This window comes from Chironomus tepperi, unplaced genomic scaffold, assembly GCF_022539635.2.
Source record: "Chironomus tepperi strain 1889 unplaced genomic scaffold, CSIRO-AGI_Ctep_v1 contig_359, whole genome shotgun sequence".
Taxonomy (NCBI): domain Eukaryota; kingdom Metazoa; phylum Arthropoda; class Insecta; order Diptera; family Chironomidae; genus Chironomus; species Chironomus tepperi.
The window spans coordinates 4,133,478-4,156,090 of record NW_027226481.1 but is presented as its reverse complement, the minus strand read 5'-3'; the positions used below and the strand labels follow the sequence as shown (position 1 = coordinate 4,156,090).

At 29.9% G+C, this 22,613-nt stretch overlaps 1 protein-coding gene across 1 annotated transcript in view; it reads right to left on the bottom strand.

Moving 5' to 3' along the window:
- Positions 1-22,189, bottom strand: part of br (broad-complex core protein) — a 91,372-nt gene extending 69,183 nt beyond the window's left edge. Inside the window, exon 1 of the mRNA XM_070646050.1 lies at positions 22,065-22,189. The gene's annotated coding sequence lies outside the window, so the exon portion shown is untranslated. The remainder of the gene's footprint in view (positions 1-22,064) is intronic.
- Positions 22,190-22,613: the final 424 nt, after the last annotated feature.

Here is a 22,613-nt window from a genome sequence, read left to right as displayed (position 1 = left end):
TGAAAATCATTTGAAATGACATGATGATGGGGTTTTTTAGTGCTATTGGATGTAGTTTGTGAGTGTTTTGATGATGAGTTAGAGAAAATTATTCAATGATGGGTCTTTTTATGGACAAATTCTAGTATTTAGATAGTTAGATTTATGAGTGTCGATGATGACAAATCATGCAAATCAGAATTCGAAATAAGCCAAATTTAAGACTCAATAGTCACGATCTGTCTCGAATCTCATTGAAACCCATCGCCATATGCAATCAAGTCTGTTAAAATGAAAGACCTTGATCACATTTATCGCATAAAAATCTTCAGAATATTTTATAAATAGAAAAAAACCTCAAGAAAAATGCTCCAAAAAAGGAGATTAAGTATAAAAATGAAGACATAATCTCCATTTCTTAATATCTCAACTTCTTCATTAATTTATGCACAAAACCAGTCATAGCAAAAATTTCTATTCAATTTCATTAGTCAAGAAGATGTAAATAAGCATCTGATGCCATTTCCTTAATTACTAAATGTCATTTTTCATCTAAAATGTTTTTTTCACAATTTTCTACTATCTATTCAAAGTTTTTGTTGTTGTAAATGTTTCTATTCTTAGTTTTTAACTTGCCCTACCTCTATCATCCTCAATTCTTCACGTCTCTTCCACCAAAAATCTTTATAAATTGCCTCATTTTCAAATATTTAAATTAAACATTACAGCAAAAGAAAGTCAGAAGAGTAAAAGAAAAACTTGAATACATTTGTCAATTTCTCCAGTTTTTATTCCTCTTGCGCTATTACGCTATTCCACTGTCATCCTCAAACCCAAAAAGAAAACTTTTCATTCCACTTTTGGCAAAAATTGTAGCAGAAGAAGAAGAAAAAAAACGAAAGAAATGATTTTTTATTATATTTATATTTTTCATTTTAATCTTGACTTTTCCTTGATATTTTACAACGAAAAAGTATGAAAAAAAAATATTTTTCCTCTTCTTCATCCCCCTTCGAGCATTTTTCGACTCTCTCTCAGTTCAAATATAATTTTAGTTATGAAAAGTTTTTTTTTCTTCTGCTCTCGCTAACTCATACCATAATGCTGGATTGTGTATACATATATATGTTTTTTCCATGTCAAGAAAGGAGGAATTTTTTTTTTTTTTTTTTGAAAAAATAATACAACAAGAAATGTAAAAAAAATTGTGTTTTTGAGAAGATTTTTTTAGTTTTAGAGGGTTTTTAGGCGCATTTTTTTGTTTCTAGGATGTATAGAGTCCCATACATAGGAGGATGTATGGTTCAATCCTAAGGTTTAGCATTTTCATGTCCTTAATCTTGAAAACTATGCTTTACATCTGTGTGATTGATCTTAACAACTGTCACAGGACAAATTAAGGAAACCTTCAGAACGTAAAAGTCAAAAATTACAATCAAAATTGGCTGCGGCTACCCAAATCATCCTCAATCCTATTAATGCTGTCTTATAACCCACAATCAAGCTCCCAACAGCCAATAACGTTTTTATAAATCTTTAAATTTATTATTCAACGCAAATCATTTTATTAAAATTTCACTCTCCAAACTATTCATCCACATCCAGACAAACCAAAAAGATCTCCCCACAATTCTATATTTAAAATTTACCCCCAAAAAAATTGTTTTCTACTACTGCGAGTTGCTTTTCCAATATTTTTTCGTTTCCTTGAAGAAACAAGAAAAAAAAAATTATTTTACATAGAAATAAGAAAAACTTTTCTTTTCAACCATTTATGCTTTAGCTGTAAAAAGATAAATAGCGAGGCAAGAATACTTATAAACTTATAGTCATATACATCTAAAAAAAATTTTTTTTTGATGTTGTTGCTGCTGCTGCTGCCGTTACAAAGATGGAAGTTTTTCTTTTTCCCTTAATCTAATCCCCTCCGCTATTGTTATAAGTATACATAATATATAGTTGAGAGATATTATATTTTTCATGAGAGAAAAAAAAGACGTTTTTTGAGGAGGATGAGTGGGGTTTTTTGGTGAGGTGGAATAGTATAAGGAATGGAAGGAAGTGAACATAAAAACGCCGTTTTTATAGTATATCTAGATTATTAAGGAAGATGAAAAAAACTAAATTGCGCAAAGTAAGATTCATTCCATTTTTTTAGCTATGACATTGGATTTAATGTTTGCTCCAATTTTTTAACAGTAGTTTTGTGTGTCTATTGGTTGAGATGTATTTGAAAATTTAAAGAAAAGACGTGTCGTTAGTCTCAACAGTTTTTAAAATGCATAAGATGCATCCTTTAGTCTTTAGTGTAATCTTCTTAAGCTGTAGTGTCTTAAAATTCTGCAAACTATTTGAATCTTCTGTTTTCAGCATAATGACGACTAAAAAGTCAAAAATACTCAACATAGCATCCCATATTGTTCTGTTAACCTTGAAATATCGTAGGATTTTGTTAGTTTTAAAAATAGGCATTCTACTTTAAGCTTGAAAATTCAAGAAAATTCGATACTTTTCCCAAAAAAATACAGTCTCAACAAAAACACCTCCTGTACCTACAATCTAATACATCAAATGTAGTTTCCACATAAAACAAAAAAAAAATTCAATCATCATATTACATAAACACCCCATATGAGCAACATCTCCCACCTATTCATCACAATCAACTTCCATTAATCATTTATGGAAACAATTCCTTAACGACGACAAAACAAAAGTTTTCAATTTACCCTCCATCATCATCATCAGAATCCAATTTAAAAAAAATTTCCAATTAAAACGCATTCGCGAGAGCGAAAAAAAAATTACGAAAAAAAAAGAAAATAATCGAAAGAAATAAAAAATATTTTAGAGCGAAGGGAAAGAAAAAGAAAAGAAAAAAAAAACTTATACATTAAAAAATAAGAAAGAACGAAGCGGCAGTAAAAAAAAGTTCTGTAATGCGCCGCTGTAGAAAAAAAATTTCATCCCATTTTAATCTATTCTAACAAGTGCGTACAATAACACATAAAAATACTTTTTTTAAAGTTTTTTTCCTCATTCACCCAACCCCACCCACATCTTCTTATAACAGCAGCAACAACATTCAATGTTCCTCTATCTTACGCACCCTTCTCTTCGCTATTTTTTTTATTTTCCTCTTCTTCATCTTCGTTTACGCGTTTATGTGTATTTGCCTTATCAACGGTAGTTAAATTTTTTTTTCCTTTTATGTTAACTTTACTTCCTTTTTGAATAGGAAAATAATAGCGTCATTCCTTTGGAAAATGCGCTAAAAATGTATTAAAGGAAGCACTAGAATGTATTGAGAGCATCCTCATTCCAATGCACAATCGTTTATGTATTATACAATGCTCTCTGTGCAAAACAACTATGTTACATCAAGCAAATGGGGAGTGGAGAATGAGAGGCTGTAAAACTTAGAATTTGTAGCCGGGACATCGAATAAGGCAGACATCATATTGCTTTATTGTATTATTCAGGGTTGATATGTGAGGATGTAGAGAATGATTTTAGCAGAGCAAGAAGTTGACTCAAATTTTGTATGGACTACATTGATACTCTAGTCGACTCGACTTCTGGTAAAATTCAAGTCGACTTCGAACTCTGGCTTTTAAATAGACAATTCTAAGTATTACATTCTTTGACTACACTTCTGGTGACCAGCATTACTCTAATGAGATTTGTTTGTGATATTCTATCAGATCATGGGGTGTGTAGGCATATAAATTGAAATTGCTTACAATCAGACCCAGGTTAATTATATATTCAACAGTACAGGACAAGAATAGCTGCTCTACCTTTAGAAATCTAAATTCTTAAGTCATTGACTAAAACCGACTATTTTTATGAATCTATATTACATCCCTCATCTACCAACCCTGTACACTACATTCTGGAAGAAGGAGCGCCTTTTGTATTATTTTTTTTTTCCTCTAAAAAGAAAAGCAGCACAAAAAAATGTATGAAGAAAACCCGAAGCACTGGAAGAAGAAGCACACAAAAAAAAATCACTGAAAAGTGGTAAGAGTTAGATGTTATGGCATATAAAAAAATATAAATAGTATGAGGTATGAGTGCCATCATACAAATACAAACGATTTTTTTTAGTAATAGAATTTTTTTTTCTCTTACTTCCCTTCATGAGAGATGATGTTAAAAGAAAAGAGAAATGGTTTGAGTCATTAGAGTGAGGCGATGTACAGAGGAGCGGGGGGAGGCAGTGCGGGTTGGAAAAAATTCATAAAGACTTTTTTTTAAAAAAAAAAAAACGATTCGCTCTGTTTTTTTTCTTTCTTTTTTTCAAGGATTTCAAAAGCAGCATATATACACACAGTACAGTGGAATAAAAAAAAACGAGAGCAAGTAGCGGCGCAAAGCATAAGGGAATGGATTTTGTGTGTTTAGGCAGGAATGGATGGATGGATGAAGATGAAAAAAAAAACGAAAGTAATATTATAGTGTGTAGGAACATAAAATGTGTACTTGTATTACTTTTTTATTTCCCTTTACATTGCGCTATCATAAAAATAGGAAATAAGGATTGTAAATGTAAGTGGAAATTTTTTTTTTCCTCCTCATTTTTTTTGTTTAAAAAATTGCCTCACACCATTTGCCAATGCTATAAAAGGTAGATAAAGCACATTGCCAAATGTTTAAGATGCTGTTAAAATTTTTTTCCACTCATTCTCTCTCTTTTAACGTGTTTTGCTCGAATAGTTTTAGGGGGAAAAATCGAATAATATTTATAGATGAACATTTTTGAAATTTGAAAGGTTTTGGATGGCTCATCATCGGTAATATTTAGCAAGGCAACCCGTCTTTGATCAGATGATCATCGAATATCGATTAAGGTAGGTTAACATGTTCGGAACTGTCTGACCTCAGTTCTCAGAGCTTGATTCATTATAAATCTACTCAAGCAACCACGCCACTGCTGGTCTAACTGTCTTGACAAATACCTGCTAAGTGATCATTAAACTATTGCATCAGAAGGATATAAACTAGACAAATGTCTCATCGAGATGTTTCAGCCTATTTATACACCAACTCCTAACTCACAGCAGTAGTTTCACATATCCTACAATTAGGCAGAGAGTCAGACGTGGAGTAAGAATTTTTAAAACAATCCCGAACAGATAAGAACCATGTTCATGAGCCTGCTCAATTACATTGAACGAGTATACTCATCAACATGATCATTTAAGCGAGAATCATCACTGTCTGTAAGAGAACTTTGAACAAAAAATCCTTACTTTATGTAAACCATGCACGAAACGAAAATCAAGTCAAGATTTCCTAATAAATCAACGATACTATCCCAAATAAAAAATCCACATTAACTCAATCCATCTTTAAAATATTCCTTAACTTCTTCTTATATTTCCTTTTTTTTATCCAAAACAGCAAAGTTTGGTCACCGAAGCATGAGAAATTGGGATGAGATTTTCTCATCCCATCCAACTCATCCAATTTTTTTTATGTTTCGTGAAATAGGGTGAAATATTAGGATGATAATAGTTACTATAGAGCGAAATAGTATGTACACGTTATTTTTTTCGTTATTCTCCACTGGTGGTGTGCGTGGGTGGTGGTGAAGAAATAAGAAAAAAAAATTGGAAAGTAGATGAAGAAGAGGAAATGAGAATGAGCGAAATATAAAAAAAAAACTGTACAATGATGATGTAAAGGAGCTATATAAAATTTTTTTTGGGCTTGCGCTTCAAATTTTTATAAAAAAAAACTTTATGTAATTTTTATGTGAGGATTTTTTATGTCTTCTCATTTAATATTTATAATCGGAGGGAGTAAAATGGGTATTGATTTTTATGTCGCTGCTTTATTTCGTTTCTTTTTTAGAGATTTTTTTTCTTTCTTTGCTCTCAATTTCCCATCCATTCGCTAATGCTAACTCGAAACTTCTTTTTTATTTCTGTACCAAAAAAAAAAAAAAAAGACAATAAAAAAGAAATTTTTTATGGTTTGAAATTTTTCATTTCTTGTAAATGGACGTCATCAAGTCTAGTAAAGTTTATTTTTTTAACGGTCGATGAAAGATTCTTCCCTTCTGTCAAGGAAATTGGATCATTTTAAATGACAGTTCCTTTTATGATGCCTTCTCTCCCCCGTTCATGAGGTAATGAAATTCGCAGTAAATTGCATGGATTTTTATCGCAGGTTCCTTCATGTCATCACATTCCTCCTTCATCTTCTCTTTACTCCCCAAAAACCCAAAATTCGAACATTTCTTTTCTTTCCTTTCATTGTTAACACAAAAAAAGAGAAATTTTTTCGCGTATTATTTTTTGTGTTAAATGCAACAAGTTGGAATATATATGAATGTGTATGACATACAACAAGGTCTACCCTACATTCATACATTGTCATGATAAAAGGTCGTCTCATGATCAGTGGTTGATGCGAAAGCATTTTCAGTAACATTCTTTTTGATGATACATCTTATGGTTGGAGGGTTATTGTTACGACATATCTAGGAACATATCTGTTGTTGCGATGTTTTGTAGGAATTTTGGTATATGAAGTGAAATATTTTGAGGATTAGTCATTACAATAGTTTTAAATTGAATAGCTCTTGAGAGATTACATTGTGTTTCATTTTTTACATGAAATAAGTAATCCATACATTCGGAATCTATAGTCAGCGATAGAACTAGTATTATACTAAAACCAAACGAGTTGCTTCAAAACATCAGCAAATGGAAGCATTTAAACTACAATTTTTATCATCAAATCACTCGAGAGCACTCCAATCAACACCTATCCATCAAGTAATAACCTATTTCATCATCAAGCTCAATACAACTTACTTCAATCACTCTCTACAATTTTGTTGCAAACAATACAACACCGCTAAGCCTCGCAAGTTCCAATAATCAATATTAAAAAAAAAATCATATTCCACGCGTGAACAATTACATTTTTTTTTTCCTCGCTATAAATCTACCACAAATAGTCGAATCCCTTTCATTTCAGTGATTTTCCTCCCGTGACCTCAAAACACACGTCTTCCTCACGACCTATTCAAGGGCTTTACCAAGCATTTACATCAATAACTTTTAAATACATAAATAAAATCATCATATCTAACACGTTCGATACGAAAAAAAAAATACAATCCAATACAATAGTATATCGCATTTCATACGGTATTGTGAAAATGTAATGAAAAGCTTTCAAAAAGCTCTTATATTGTTATATGAAACATATTTTATGGATTATTGAATTGATGTTTTACAGGAAATATTTTGTTTGAAAAAAAAAATTCTACATGAGATTTGTGTAGTTATTGGAAGGTCAAAAGGGGTTTTTGTGAGATTTGTGAATTTTTTAACGGAATTTTGATTTTTTGTTCTGAAATTTTTTGTGACACGGAATATGAAAAATGATTTTTACGGAAATACACATGAAAATTCACCCTAAACTACACTTTATAAGCTACAAAAAGGTAAAATAGGCACTAATATGAGAATTTATCCATTTAACGGCATTTTCCAACATCATCCATAACTTCTATTCTATACGATATTAACATAAAAGCTAAATTAACTATAAATTTAGTGTAAAATTGCTATAACCTCCAGTAAAAAGCCATTGAAAATTTTTAAAAGTACGATATAATATTAATGTTAGTGGGTGGCAAATGGCAATATTCTAACATACATTTCCTTCCAATTCTCATCTTATATTTTCCTGTTCTTTTCTTCTTCATCATCATGTTCGCATTTACCTATATAAACACACAAAAAAAAATTATTTCAAAAACCACGCATATTTGTATGAAGAAAAAAAAAAAGCTTCATACATATTTTATAATAATAAAAAAACTGTTCAAATAATAATGTAAAAAAGATGCTTTACTCTTCGTGTGTATAATAGAAATATATACAAAACGCGCGAGAGTTTTGTAGCAAGGGCGCTTTCGCGTTTTGTATGAGACGTTTTTTTTTTTGAAGCAGCATCAGCATCATCAGAGGTATACACGAATATGTACACACATAAATGTATAATGTACACACATAATACCTTTTTATATTTCACTTTTTAATGTTTTATAGCTGGGGTAAAAAAAAAATTTCTCGCTCTTTCTCTCTTTTTTTTCAGCCTTCGCACAAGGAATACACGCGAGATGAGAAATGAAGGCAACAAAAAAAAAATCTCATATAACGCATTTTTCATCTTCATGTAACATACATGGTTAGATTCACACATGAGGGATGTGGGGGTTCATAAGTTTGTCGGGGATTATATAAGTTTGAGAAGAATTTTAAATAACTTTTGATGGAAAGGTTTATGGATAAATATTCTGTGAAATTTGAATTGAGTCAATTTAGAGCTCGATCGTGAGCTTTTTGGTATAGATTTCGACTAGTTTTAGATGGCTTCATCTTGAGTTAACTTGATGAAGTCGAAATATCAAAGCTTTTCATGTAGCTACGCAGAGTGGCTTCATCATAAACTCTGAGTCAGATCCTTTCATTTATTGCAATTTATAACCAAAAACCCTAATTAATGCAACTTTATCGACTCATCAAAATCCCCCAAGTACGCCCTAAAAATTCCAAAAAATCCCTTTTACTTTGATATGAAAAAACTTTCTCCATATAGCAACAAAAGATGTTCCTTCCCCAACATAATGAAGTGTGAGAGTAAAAAGAAAGAAAATAAAAATCAAGTAAAGTATGAAATAAAAGGGGATGTAGAATGTGTGTGAGGGGTGAAATTTTCTAATTTTTTTGTCATTTCAATCTCTTTCATTTCTCAGCTTTTCTTAAGTCAATTAATTTATAATCAAGACGAGATTCTTTTGTGCTTCAAAAAAAAAAGTAAAAAGTAAAAAATGGAAGTTGCCTTGCCAAACATCATCTCAAGTCTTCTGTTTTTCTTCTATTGTTTCGATTGTTATCATATTCGTAGCGCTTCTTTTTTCAAAAAAAAATGTATATATACACTTTCTATTTGATTGAAATAAAAAAAAAAGCTTAGAATTTCATGATATCTTATATGTGTATGATACAAATACACAATGTGACATTGCTGTTTTCAAATGAATTGAAAAGTAAAGTAAAAAATATAATTCTCATCCTTCAAAAATTCCTCTTCTCCCTCCCATTGCCAAATATAAACAATCTTCAAAAAAAAAAAGTATCATAAAAAAATGAGAGCTTTTTTCTTGTGTGGAATGTATTGCTATATAAACATAACAGAGTATGAGAGAGTGAACAAATGCCTTCTTATGTTTCATATTCGATAAGAGCTTTTGACATATTTGAACAAATATAATACAGAGATGAAATGGCATATTTTTTTTCTTTTCTTTCATTTGTAACTCCTCATTTCATGAGATGCTAAGCGATCGAAGGCAAAAGAAACATTTCTTGATGATTTATAAATTTTCTTTAAAAAGGAAATCGATGATTAGGAAATCAAGGTTTTTTATGGGGTGAATTTTTGAGATTTCTGAGAGTGTTTGGGATAATATTTGATATTCCTGGAGCTTTGCAAACATTTTAATATATTTACTCATATTTCACTCCAAGCTCCAATTTCCTTTCAAATCCCGATTGTTCTCAGTAATTCCCAGATGATTTAATCGAATTATAATAAAAATTTCTGCTTTGAAATCATCCAATCAACTTTGTTAGACAAGAATCATCTTAATCAGCCTAAAAAAGTCCCCCACCCACCTCCGAAACTACCTCAAGAAAGGAAGAAAATCAACAGCAAGTAAGAAAAATCCAAATACATGAAACATCTTGACCTTGATTTCAATTTGTTCTGTCGGTCTATAACCGTAAAGGATATGTCACATAATTTCTTTTTCTTTTGCTGTTTCCAGTACACAATTTTTGTGTTTCTCATACCTCCCACCCTCCCCAAAAACACAAAAAATACTCTCCATCTACTTATTGCTTGTGTGGCGAAGAGAAGGAAAGAACAAATGATGTCGTTACATGAGGGTGACAAATCTGTCATGTTCTTCTTACCCAAACTTTATACCGTATGGAGAATGGTATGACAACGTGGACCCTTTTATGTCTGGATTTTTTTTTTCCTTCAAAAAATTTCTGTTTTTTTTTTCATTTCCTTTTATGCCTCGCTATTTAATGCTACATCCAGTTTTGAGTGAGATGTTGGATCTTAGTAAATAATTAAAAAAATATATATAAATATGTACGTTGCATGGTAATGTCTTTTGATGAGTGAGAAGAAAAAAAGATGTAAAATTGTGGTTTTGTATGGAACAAAAAATTAAAAAATAATTAGAAATGCTCGTGAATGTGTGTGCTTGTCAGTTGCTGGGTATGTAGGTATACACACGAATCTAATTATTTATTTTTTTCTAAATTTATTCTAGTAGAATGAAGACAAAAAAGTGATTTTAAAAGAGATTTTTTTTTTTTGATGTTATGTAAAATGGCTGATTAAATAGAAATATTTTTGTGAAGTTTAATGTAATTAGAGATTGAAACGGGTAAGTAATGCTAAAATCTAGTTAACATGTTGCATGAACATTAGAAAACATGCTAAGATGCACCTCAAAAATCCATTAGTTTTAATTTGTCTATTCAAAACTCACTACATCAAACTCAATACATGTTCACATCCATATTCAACATAAGAACATCTAGAAAAATTAAAATTTCATATCGTTAAGGTGTCTCACAATCCATGTGTGGGAGAACATCAAATTTCACAAAGAGACCCACGTTTTTTGCATCGAAATGAGTCCTTTTCAAATTCACCGTAATTTGTTATTTCTATGATCTCACTCATGAGTGATGTACAACACATAGAGCGAGATATGAATAATTTTTTTTTATATATTTTAATTTTTTATATGCTCATATACATATTTTTAACAGCTAGATATATGTAGATATCTTTATCCTCGCGTTCATTTTATATTTTAAAAATTATTCTCATTTTTTTATATATATCTATATATTCTCACTGATTTGAGGTAGATGCGATGTAATTTATTCTGCTACCACCATTTTGCTAATTCAGCAAAACCCCAAGCAACATATACACACACATTTACTTTACATCCATCCATCCATATATTCATCATTGAAACCCAAAAATGAGAGCAACAGCAAAAAAAAAATGAAAAGAGATGTGGAGGAGCAACAAAAAACACAGAATATTATTAAAAATATATTTTTCATCAAAAAAAAAAGCCCTCAGAATTATATCAAATAAAAAAAAAGTTTCGTTTTCGCGTATGAGATTATACTTAATGTACAAAAAATTCATGTTTAATCATTAAAAATACATTTCAATGTGTATGATGGATAAAATTTTATGAGAAATGAAAGAAGCACACAAAAAAATATTTTTTAAAACGCAATTTCATTTCTGAAGGAGAAAGGGGTGGGCTGAAGAGTTTTGTCTGATTAATTGGCTGTCTTGTTGTTAGGTGTGAGACACTGTCTGCATGTTTGATCGGTTGAAAGTCTCAGGGATTTGAAAAAAATTATTTTTCTTGGAAGTATTCTATGGGATTAAGGGTTTATCACGTAGAATTGTTTGTAAATTGGTACTAGGAATTGGGATGTAGTCAAAATAGTCAAGAATTGATCACTTTATGTAGATTTAGAGTTAAATAGATTTTAACAATCAAAAATTAGCCCTAAAATCGCTTCTTGTCATTAAACATTTACATAATCAATACTTTTTTGCCCTTAGATCTCAAATATATCAATTAGAATCTTAACTTCAACAGCATATCCCACATTTGTCTACATATTCTCAATATCCCTCAAATCAACCATCAAATGCTCATCAAACTTGAGCTCCTACATCTTTTTCCTACTTCTACATCCTCCAATGTTTGTACATTCATGTAGTAAAATATATAAAATTATACAAAAAAATTTTTGAATCCTAACCACTCAGCGTCGTTAACGTGAACAATGAGTTTTTTTACATAAATTCTCCATGTGTTCTTCAATCCTTTATTTTTCTACATATCTACACCATGCTAAGTACAGTTTGATAGCAAATAAGAAGTTACAATATAATCAGGTAACTTTAGCTTATTAGAATAATTTGCATACATGATAAAAATGTAAATTTTTTAGAAAAAATAAATTATTTACAAAATAAAATATTGAGAATCATCGCCCACAACAATATTTTTTTGCTGCTTATGTTGCTGTTTTCTTTTTCTTTTGCTTGTTTATCCTAATTAATGAATAATATTTTTGTTGGATGTGTGGATTATGAGATGTAAAATGGCAGTTGCTGGTTAGATGGATTAAGGGAGCTTTTTGGGGTTTTTACGGATTTTAAGCAGTTAAAATAAGGATCGATCACTCATGATCTTTAGAATAAGTTGGTCTATTACCAATTTTCAACTAAATGTCAAAATCGTCACAATTTTCCAAATCACATCACTCTAAAATTCAAGGACAATTTACAATTTTCCTTTTAAAAATTACAGCAAGAAACTCGGTCAGCTGAATGATTTTCTTCTTTTTCCTAGAACTGTCTTAAAAAAATGTGAGGGAATTAAATTTGTCTAACATAATTTATGACTGCTTCTTTAAAGCTTCTATCCTTCTGAGAATTATCAAAAAAAAATGTGCTATCAAATAACTGTTGACATGGCAACAAAATGAATTTCAAATTGAGGATAAAAGTGCAAATTGAAAAAGTTTTTGTCAAGATTTTTGAAAATTATGTAAGTAAAACATTGCCGAATAGCACAAATCGGTTGATTGATCGAAAATCCGGTCCCAGGCCAGTATGACTCCGATTTGGTTCCAGATTTTGGATCTAGTAACCGACTTGATCTATTCGCGATTAAATTGAAGGAATTCGCCAAATTTCACAATATTTTAAAGTTAAAGAATCGCTCAAAATATTAAATTCTTCAATATTGTGAATCAGATTCCCATAAATTTTCATCTGCTCATGACTTCACCTCCAAAATCCCAGATAAAACCTTGATGAAGCTCAAAACTAAAAAATTTCTTCAACCCCAACTCAAAAAGAATTTAAATCCCCCACAAAAATTTAGATTAAAAGTTACTGCAAATGTGAATTTATTGCTCAATCATCTCATAACATCACACACCTTAACATGTGCAGCAGTACAATTATTTTACTTAACTTAAGGAATATATTCTCTAAAAAAACAAGTAAAATAATATTTAATACATAATCTAACATCCATTTTCTTTTATTATTATTTTTATATGCCTTGTTATGTTCGCATCTCCTTTCTCGTGTTTTTTATGTATGTATGTTTTAGAAGCTTTTTTTTTTCAAAGCTTTCATATATTCCTTTTTTGTTCAACATCAAAAAATGAGATGGTTGAGAAAAAAAAAAGTATAAAAAATTTAGCGAATTTTTTCTTCTTCTTTTTTTTGTGTGCTTGGCTTCTGCCATAGCAGTTTTTTTAATGCCGAAAATGTACCACATAAAATATATAATATTTTCTATTTCACTCTTTCCAACCAGCAGCAATATAAGAAATAAAAAAAAATATAACAGCCATTTTTTTGCCTCAGCACAGCACAATTTTTATGTATTTTATAATGCTCTCTCTAAAAAAAAAAAACTTTTTCCTTCTTCATTCTCGTGGGAGCATCAGCATCAACAGCAGTGTCAGAGTATAGAGAGTAGGCTGAGGCAGTTGAAACTGAAGAACACTACATCATACAAATATTAAGCACCTCATACTACTAAGCCCATTACATTACATTCCTTTTTTTTTCTCCTCCATCTCGTTTTCAGCATAAAGCTGTTTAGTTGTAGTATATAGTAAGCACAAGTAGCAAGGAAGCAAGAAAAAAAAATGCGCATCACCAAAGTATATTCTCCTTATTTTTTTCCGAAGGTCTTTTTCATACTACTCGTTACATATTACATACTTTAAAGTAAGTAGGAAAGACATTGTAAGTTGATTGATGCTTTTGAAATAGGAATGTCCTTTGAGAATTGCACTTGATATGGCTTGATGTAGAATACATATACTGAGTTTGAGATGTAAAGGATGTGATGTCAGGGATCGTGTGAAGCACTTATGAATGGGGTAGGAGGGGGGATTCTTAACTATTTTGATCTAGAATATGTGAATTGCTCCAAAATGGAACCTGAGACGATTTAATAAGAATTGTAAAGGTGCTGATTCCAATAAGGACAAGTTTATTACCCAAAAAACAGGAAAAACCTCAAAACTCAAAGCAATATCAAATCCCAGCCACCCAAACAGACCTTCAAACTCATCTCTACTCTCTAAACATTTCCATCATCAAAAACAAGCTATTAAAAAGCCAAAAAACTTTTCTTCACAAAGACTATCCCAGTAACCAAGTCAGCGTAAGTGAGGATGTATATATGTTGAATGTCTAATATTATATTCTACTGAGTCTTAGGCATCTTTAACTGTAATCGCAGATTAGATGGAGATTTTTTTAGTGTTTATAAAAGTTATAATGGCATGCTTTCGAGGAGATTGGCAATAATTTTGAATTTATAGTCCTTTGATAGCGATCTTTTACGTCGTCATTGCCATTCTTATATTCTCTTTTTTTTTCTTTGCTTACTTACAATAGCACCAAAAAAATTATGCATGAAATGGTGCTTTTCATTAATTTTAATGCAAAATTGACACAAGAGATTACTCTTTAAGATTATTCTATGGAAAAATGAGGGAATGACGAAGAAAAGAAGAAGGAAGGAGGGAAAAAAACTACAATTACATCACCATTAATGGTTTGTGATAATAATAACTTCTTGATGCTACTCACATCGGCGGTATTATGAGATGAGACATAAAGAGAAGAAAATTTTTTACTTCGTGATAAGACACAAGAGAAAATAAAAATTTTGGGGCTTTTAATGAGATTTGGATGAAAGTGGAATGAGGGAGATTGTTTTAAAGGAATTGGCGATGGTTTTAGTTAATTTGGTGCTGTAGTTTAATGGCATCTACTTTGTGTGGTTTTATGAAGTTTTGAGGGAATGATTTTGAAGGTAAGAAATGTAATTTTAGGTTCAACAACTGAAAATGATTCAATAATACTAAAAATTTATATTCTAAATATTAAAAGTTTTGGCCATTTGCTTGCCTAAGTTTCCTATTTCTTCTTTCATGACATTCTTAATAATACCTTTCTGCTACTTTGTAGTAATAACCATATTATGATTCATGAAATAGTTTCTCGACTATCTTGTGAGACGATGAACTCATTTAAGAATTTCTCTGAATTTGTACAACAAAAATGCAACAACATTCCATCACATATGATGAGGAAAGGTGAAGTGTGCTGTCTAGTATGACAAGGTTTGATTGAAATTTACTTTTAGGTGTTGGGCATCAACCAGAGGTTGAGTTTAACTCATATTTTGTGTGATAAAGTCAACTCGAGTTGACCTGACTGCATGTGCAACTCAAGACGACTTAGAGCTTTGATATGTACACACTTCCTTAGCATAGACCAACCAATTCTTTGCACCTTATGATAAATTAGACATCAATTTGTAAATGACCCTCAACATACCTCCAACTATCTCTATCAATAAATTACCCAAAAGGTCACGTAACAATCACTTGTTCATGCTTAAATAATCGAACAAAACTTAATTTTTAATTCCTTTCAAAATGCATAAAACAGAAAAGGAACAAAAACCTTCTATCTTATCATCATAGCCATAAATTCTTTCATTTTCATATAAATATTCATATAAATCACATATTTTTCGAAAAAAATAATAATTCATATCGTAAAATAAATTAATTTTATTGATGCATAGCTGCACGTTCTTTATTGAACTCACACTTAGAGATAATATTTTTAGTTACAAAGAATCTTTCAATAAACCCGAAAAAAAAGTCTTGCATTTGACATTAATATGTCCTGTAAAATATTAGGACATCAACCTCTCAAATGTGAAGAGAGCACAGAAGAAGAAAAAATAAAGAACTGAAAATATTTAGTGAGTGTGAGTGCATGCGGTATATAGAAAATGTATATTTTTCTTGCAGAAAAGAACATTGAATAAATCGCCAAGTCAGTTAGTCAAAATGTGAGTTTGGAAAGTTATCTGGGTGAGGATGGATGTGAAGCATTTTGAGGAAATGAATTTTGATGAGTTGTATGACCAGAAAAGTTCCGGTTTCTAACAGAAGTTGATGAGCTTTTAAACAAATTTGAACAAATTAAAATTTCAAAATTAAATAAAAATTTGTTTAAAATTGAAAGAAAAATTCAGTTTAAAACTTAAAATTCAATTTTAAATTTTTTATTCTTCAAAAAAGCTTTAAAAATATTTGAAATTAATTTTTGGCAATTTTTGTGATTTAAACCCTAAAATAAATTTAACTAGCTTTTAATATTGCTTGAAAAAGCTTCAAATTTCTACAAACCCTTTACAAACTACTTTAAATCATACAAATTTAGTCTCATTTGTTCAGATTTAGTCTATTTCTTTCAAAATTCATCACTTCCCATCCAAACCGACCAATTTCAACAACTCACTTATCCATCCAAAATAGCAACCGCACTAAAAATGTAGAGAATTGAAAACGCACACAAGAATGCAAAAAGATGAATGGAAAGAAGAAAAAGAAATCGAAAAAAATATCAAGTCAACAACTATGCACAGACGAAAAATAAGAAATAAACGAAAAAGATTGTCTAAATTAAAAATATCTTATAAATGTATTATGCACATCAATATATGACTATAGACGTTCTATATAGACTTATTTTTTTTAAACGAACTTCTATCTCTTCTGCAGACATCAGACATCCGATCTAAAATGTGTGTACATTTACTAACGAAAAAAATTGTATGAATGTTCTTTTTTGAAAGTTCATTTATATTTTATTTCTTTCTTCTTATTCTGGATGTGCTCATCAGCAAAAATTCATTTATTTATTTTTTTTTTTTTTTTTAAAAATAAAATCAAATGTGAGTTGCATGAACTTATAGATTCGCGTATGCATTCTTATTATTATTTTGAAGATTAAAAATTCACAAAAAAAAAAATTTATTTTTGGTAAATCGCCTAGCGAGGTGTTCAGCTTAATGGTGTCGTTGTGATCACAAAATAAGTGAAAAAAAATCTTTAACTAATTAACCTTAATGAGACCTTTATAAGATTATAATTCTTGTTGTTTGATGCATCACTGGATGCTTATGTATTCTGTTACCAATGCGGACTCAACTTTATTTTATTTTATTGCTTTTTGATTGTGGTATGAAATCAATAAAGAAGAATTTGATGGCACTAATTGATATTTGATTGTTTTTTAACAGATTTCTTTTCAACTTCTTAGAGGATGAATGACGACTGCATGTGGCACAAATATGCATAAGAAATTATCGTAAATGCACGTGCGAATTATAATTAGTAAGTTATGAGGTAGATTAATGAGTAAGATTTAGTGGAAATATTGTTACGTTGCACTGTAAATTTACAAAATGTCATTTTTTGGCCTAATTTACAATTTTTAAGGATGAAGATCACTTTAAAGGATACGACCGATTTTAGAGTTTTATTACCAATTTCTATTCAATTAAAAATTATAATTTTACCTTTTTAAAAACAAAATAAAAACCAATAAATTTTCCTAATCCACAAAACCCACACAATGACTTTCCACGAACGTCACCGCAATGCTGACTCAAATTCTTAAAATTTCTGCATTTGTACGCAAAATGAAAACAAAATTGTTTCCGATTCTATAATTATATACATATAAAATGCTCTTTTTAGTGCATGGTGACATAAATTAAATAAATTGCATTTTTAAATGAATATTGCGTGTACTTAATAATGAAGGAAAATGTCTTGAATGAATATTGAAGATGTGAAGGAAGTAATAAAGGGTGAATGAAGGAAGTCGTTAAGATTTTGAGTAGATTCTTGGAAATTTTTATGAATTTTTGAGAATATTAGGTAGTTTTGGGTTCGGTCGACTAATTAGATGATTTAGAATTAAAATATGCAAATTAGGACAATGAAGAAATTAAAAAAATCGTAAAAATGACTAAAAATTCCTGAAATTTTTTAAAACCTCCCTAAACTCTTCTCAATCTAGCTGCTTAAATTTAGTCAAAACAATATCCATGAAACATTCAAACAATCCAGAACAATTCTTACTCCAGAACCGCCACAAATGTGCTCATAATTGAAAATAATCCTCACATAACCACATGATTTAATTTTTATTAATGCGGTCTAGCTAAAAAAGTTTCAAATTCCGAAATTTTGGTGTGCCTCTTAAAAATAATAATAATTTGCTTTTATTCCAATGTGTATTTCTGGTTGTATAGAGATGAACTCGCTCTCTTTCTCCTGAGAATTTTTCGGAATGAATTCACATGTATATGCATCGCGACGAGGCACACAAAAAAATGTGAGCAAATAAGCCGCAAAAGTTCAATAACATTTTAATGCATCTTGGCTTTAAAAAGACGATGATGAAAAACAAAATTGTTCATGAAATAGAATTTTTATATTATTAAAATATTTTTCGGGGTTTTTGTGTATAAAAAAATAAATAAAATGCATGGTTGATGGAAAAGATGATGTTGCTGAGTGCATTATGACCGGGTAGTAATCTTGATGATTGGAATTTCTTAGAGATTGATTTGAGATAAATTTAGTGAAGGTTGAATTATTGCAGATATTATCTCGTATCTTAGGGCTACGCAGATTTATGATATTGCATTTTAAGCTCCAAATCAGCAATATTGTGGAACCAATTTAGAATTCTATAAAATGTTTAGAATTTTCTGAAATCTCAATTTTTTAGAACAAAAAGTTGTAAATTGTGGACAATTTTAGGAAAATTCTTAATTTTCGAGCATGTCTCAATGTCAAGGTCTGACATAATATTCAACACTAAGTAGAAAAAGCTCCCGACACCCCAACAAACCCAAGAAAAAAGCGCCACAAATCCCGAAAAGACAAAAATTCACAATCGCAATCACGCTAGTAAAAAAAAAAAGTCTTCTTCTTTCCATTCAAATTTAACTGATGCGATGCGAATCTACTGCCCTCGCTTGTAACCTCAATAATATGTTTATACACACACAAAAAAAAGACGAGAATTTATTTTCAGTGTATAATAAATTTAAAAATATAATTTTTGGCGATAGAGAAGTTGCACAAAAAAAAAACAATTTATTTTTCTACGTAGATGTATAAACACTAAGTGCAATGTCTTATTTCAATGTTACTTACCTGACTCGGCCTGATGATGAGGAAATTTTATTTTATTTTTTGTGTTTAATTTTTTATTTGTTTATTTCGACACACTTAATTTTAATTAACTCTTTTGTAATTATCTATTTGCACCTTTACTTGATGAACGATAGAGAAGTTCTGCGAGTAGGCATTTGTATTACAATTTTTATTATTATTCCATAACAATAAAAATGCCTTCTTTTTACTTCCAACTTATATTGAATTCATACAAAACTGCTGTACAAACATTAATCTAATAAAACTATCAAATATAAATTCTGCACTATGAAGTCATGAATTGTCACCGACCATGTCGTCTTCATACGGCAAAATATTCTATGCCTATATCGGTGATTTGTGTGTGTGTATGCTTGTTTGTGCGACCAAAAAAAGAATTGTCATCAAAAAATTGCACACACAAAAAAAAAGCATTTTTTTAATGTCAGCAAGTGGACAAAATTTTGAAAACTAAACAATGCGAATGTAGGCAAAATTTTGCAATCGCACTTGCAGTTTATACGCATAACTTTGCTATTATTTTTTTTAATGGAATATTTTTTATGTCGTTATTTACTTAGAAAATATTTATTTCATGAATAATTGTTGAAGTTTCAATTAGAAATAACATTTTTTGTGTGAATTATGACTTGAATAGAGACTTTTTATGTTTTTCTAATAAAAATTCTTCATACTGTTGATATTTCAAATTATTTTAGGGGTTTATTGTATGAATTTTTAGCATATTTGTTGGAAGTTTAATTTTAGATTGTTAATATTTACTCGTGTGTATTGTTTTAGATAGGTTTATGGTCGATATTACAGTTTATTAGACTCGATGAATTTCTGGCAATATTTTGAGGATGATTTGCATTATTTTGTGTAGCAATAGAATTTTAGGAAGCCTTTGTGCAATTTCAACCTCAACATCATGATTGTATCATAAAATTAATCATAAAACCTCCAAAATCTACCCTAATCATCCTAACAAAAAATTCCCCGTTCCTCCAAAACCAAGCCTCCAACTATTCAAACAAAACAAAAAATTTTATGAGCAATTTCAACCGCGAAATTTATTCCTCATAAGCTTTTTATGGCAACCTCGCAAAAAATCTTGATAACGGTTTCATCATAAAAAGCTAAAATTTACTTATCACATTTCCAAGCTAATCAACATTTTTAAATTGCACTCATACACTCTTAGAGATATTCATTTCTCTCGTAAGAAGAAGCCGCAAAAAATATGAAATTGCATTTTCGTTCTCAAAAAAATCAGTAAGCCTGGTTTCTACTACATTTGTGAATATTTTTTATGTTATTTACAATATTCTAATGTGATACAGACATTTCTTTCTGGTTTTCGCTGCCGAGAAGGCAAATAAACTTTGCGACAATTTGAAATGCCAATGACATTTGAGTAAATATGAGGATGAAATGTGCACGTTGCACAAATAGTTAGGAATAATGGATGATTATGGAATTTTTGTGGAGACGAAGATTAAGACGTGAACATTTTAATCTGATGAGAATTTTAATCAGTTGAGGTAAGAATGCTTAAAATTGCAAATTCTTAGCTAGTTTTATGTTTTTTGTCTGCATTTTTATAAAAAACAACATAAAAACATCTCGAATTTCAAGTTTCACCAACAAAGCCTCAAACATCCTTCAAAATATTGCACAGAAATTAATATCACAAAAAAAAATCAATCGCATTCTTTAAAAGAACAAAAAACCTTCACAACTATCCACATCTCACCTTCAATCACAATTACCCCCCAAAAATTTCAAATTAAAATTTTTCATTATCAAATGTGCGTTCATTTTTTTCGCGATAAGAAAACTATTTAAGGTCATTTTTTGCATGTATTTTTATTTTCGGCAAAAAAAAAGAGAATTAAAAATATTTTTTGATAATATTTGTTAAGTGAGAGAAAAAATTCAGGTGTTTAGGAAACTAGATAAAAAAATATAAATTTGATATTGAGTTGATGGGAAAAATTGCGAAATTTGGCAGAATGTTGCCGGCGATGTTTTATGAAAAAGTGTGTATTTGGCAGTCATTTATCTATTTGAAGATAGCGAAAATTTTGAAGCATTTCCAATATTGTGTTTTAATTTTGATTGGATATTAGAATTTTATGACTGAATTGAAAATTGAAATGAAAATTGACAACTAATCGTCAATTTAACATTTATCTGCATGGATTAATCCATAGCAGTCAAGAACAAGCTACATTTTGATCATGGTCGATCGAAAAACAAACCTGAGTAGACAAAAACAGTTACAACTAGTCATAAACTTGACATTAATGTATATACACCCAACTTATGCTCTTTTTTCATCATAAATCTTTTAAACAAACTCACCATAACTTAAAATTCCATGAAAAAGTTTCATAAACCCACCGAAAATTAATAGTTTCACGACAGTAAACACTTCAGTACTATTAATAATTTATGAAGTACTAAAGAAAAAAATAAAAAACTTTCAATTACACTCAAGACACTTGAAATGACTTATAGATTAGAAAGTATTTAAAATCCCCACACTCGAAAACGTTTAATCTTATCAACGATAAGCTATTATTTTTCTTTGAACAAATTGAAAGTTTGAAAAATTTGATTAATATTTGATATATGAGTTTAAACTGGATTGGTGGAAATTGGTCAATTATATCAAGGTTTCGTGGTGAGATTTGTGAATCTAATCTTAATTTTAAGACAGGAAATTGTGAAAAACAATAAAGATTTAACCAAAAATAAATTGACCATCTCTTTTATTGCTGCATTTAAAGTGTAATCCTCTTAAAGAATGCGATCAAAATAAATAAAAATTGAAGGATAAAAAAAACTCACCACACAATAGTTTTGCCTGTAGAATGGGGTGTAAAGTGACTTTCTTCTTCTTCCCAGCTTGTCAATTTTTCTCTCAAACCTTTATCTTCACAAAAATTTCTCTCCTCTCGATCACACGCAATGTGCAAAAATAGTTATTACGATATGTGATGCAGTTGATTCCTGTAATAAGAAGTAAAAAAGAAAAATTTATCATTGAAGATGTTTACAAAAAAAAAAAAATTATGTTCTATTATTAGATTAGCAGTTTTATGATCACAAAAAATCACAAGGTTAAATAAATTTTAAAGAGTCGCACAATCAAGTCATCTTATCTATACTAATATTCACTAAAACATTCTCAATGACCTCGTCAAGCTGTCATGTACGAACATTCAAGTGCAAATTTTATACTTTATGAAATTTCATTTGCTCTATTTTTAGTTTTTTTTTCTCTACCATGCCAAATATGACAGCGATTGCGAATATTTTATTTTTTTTTTTTTTTTCATTCGTCATGATAAGATAAGGATATGAAGGAAAAAGAAAATTATTTCAATGACTATATAA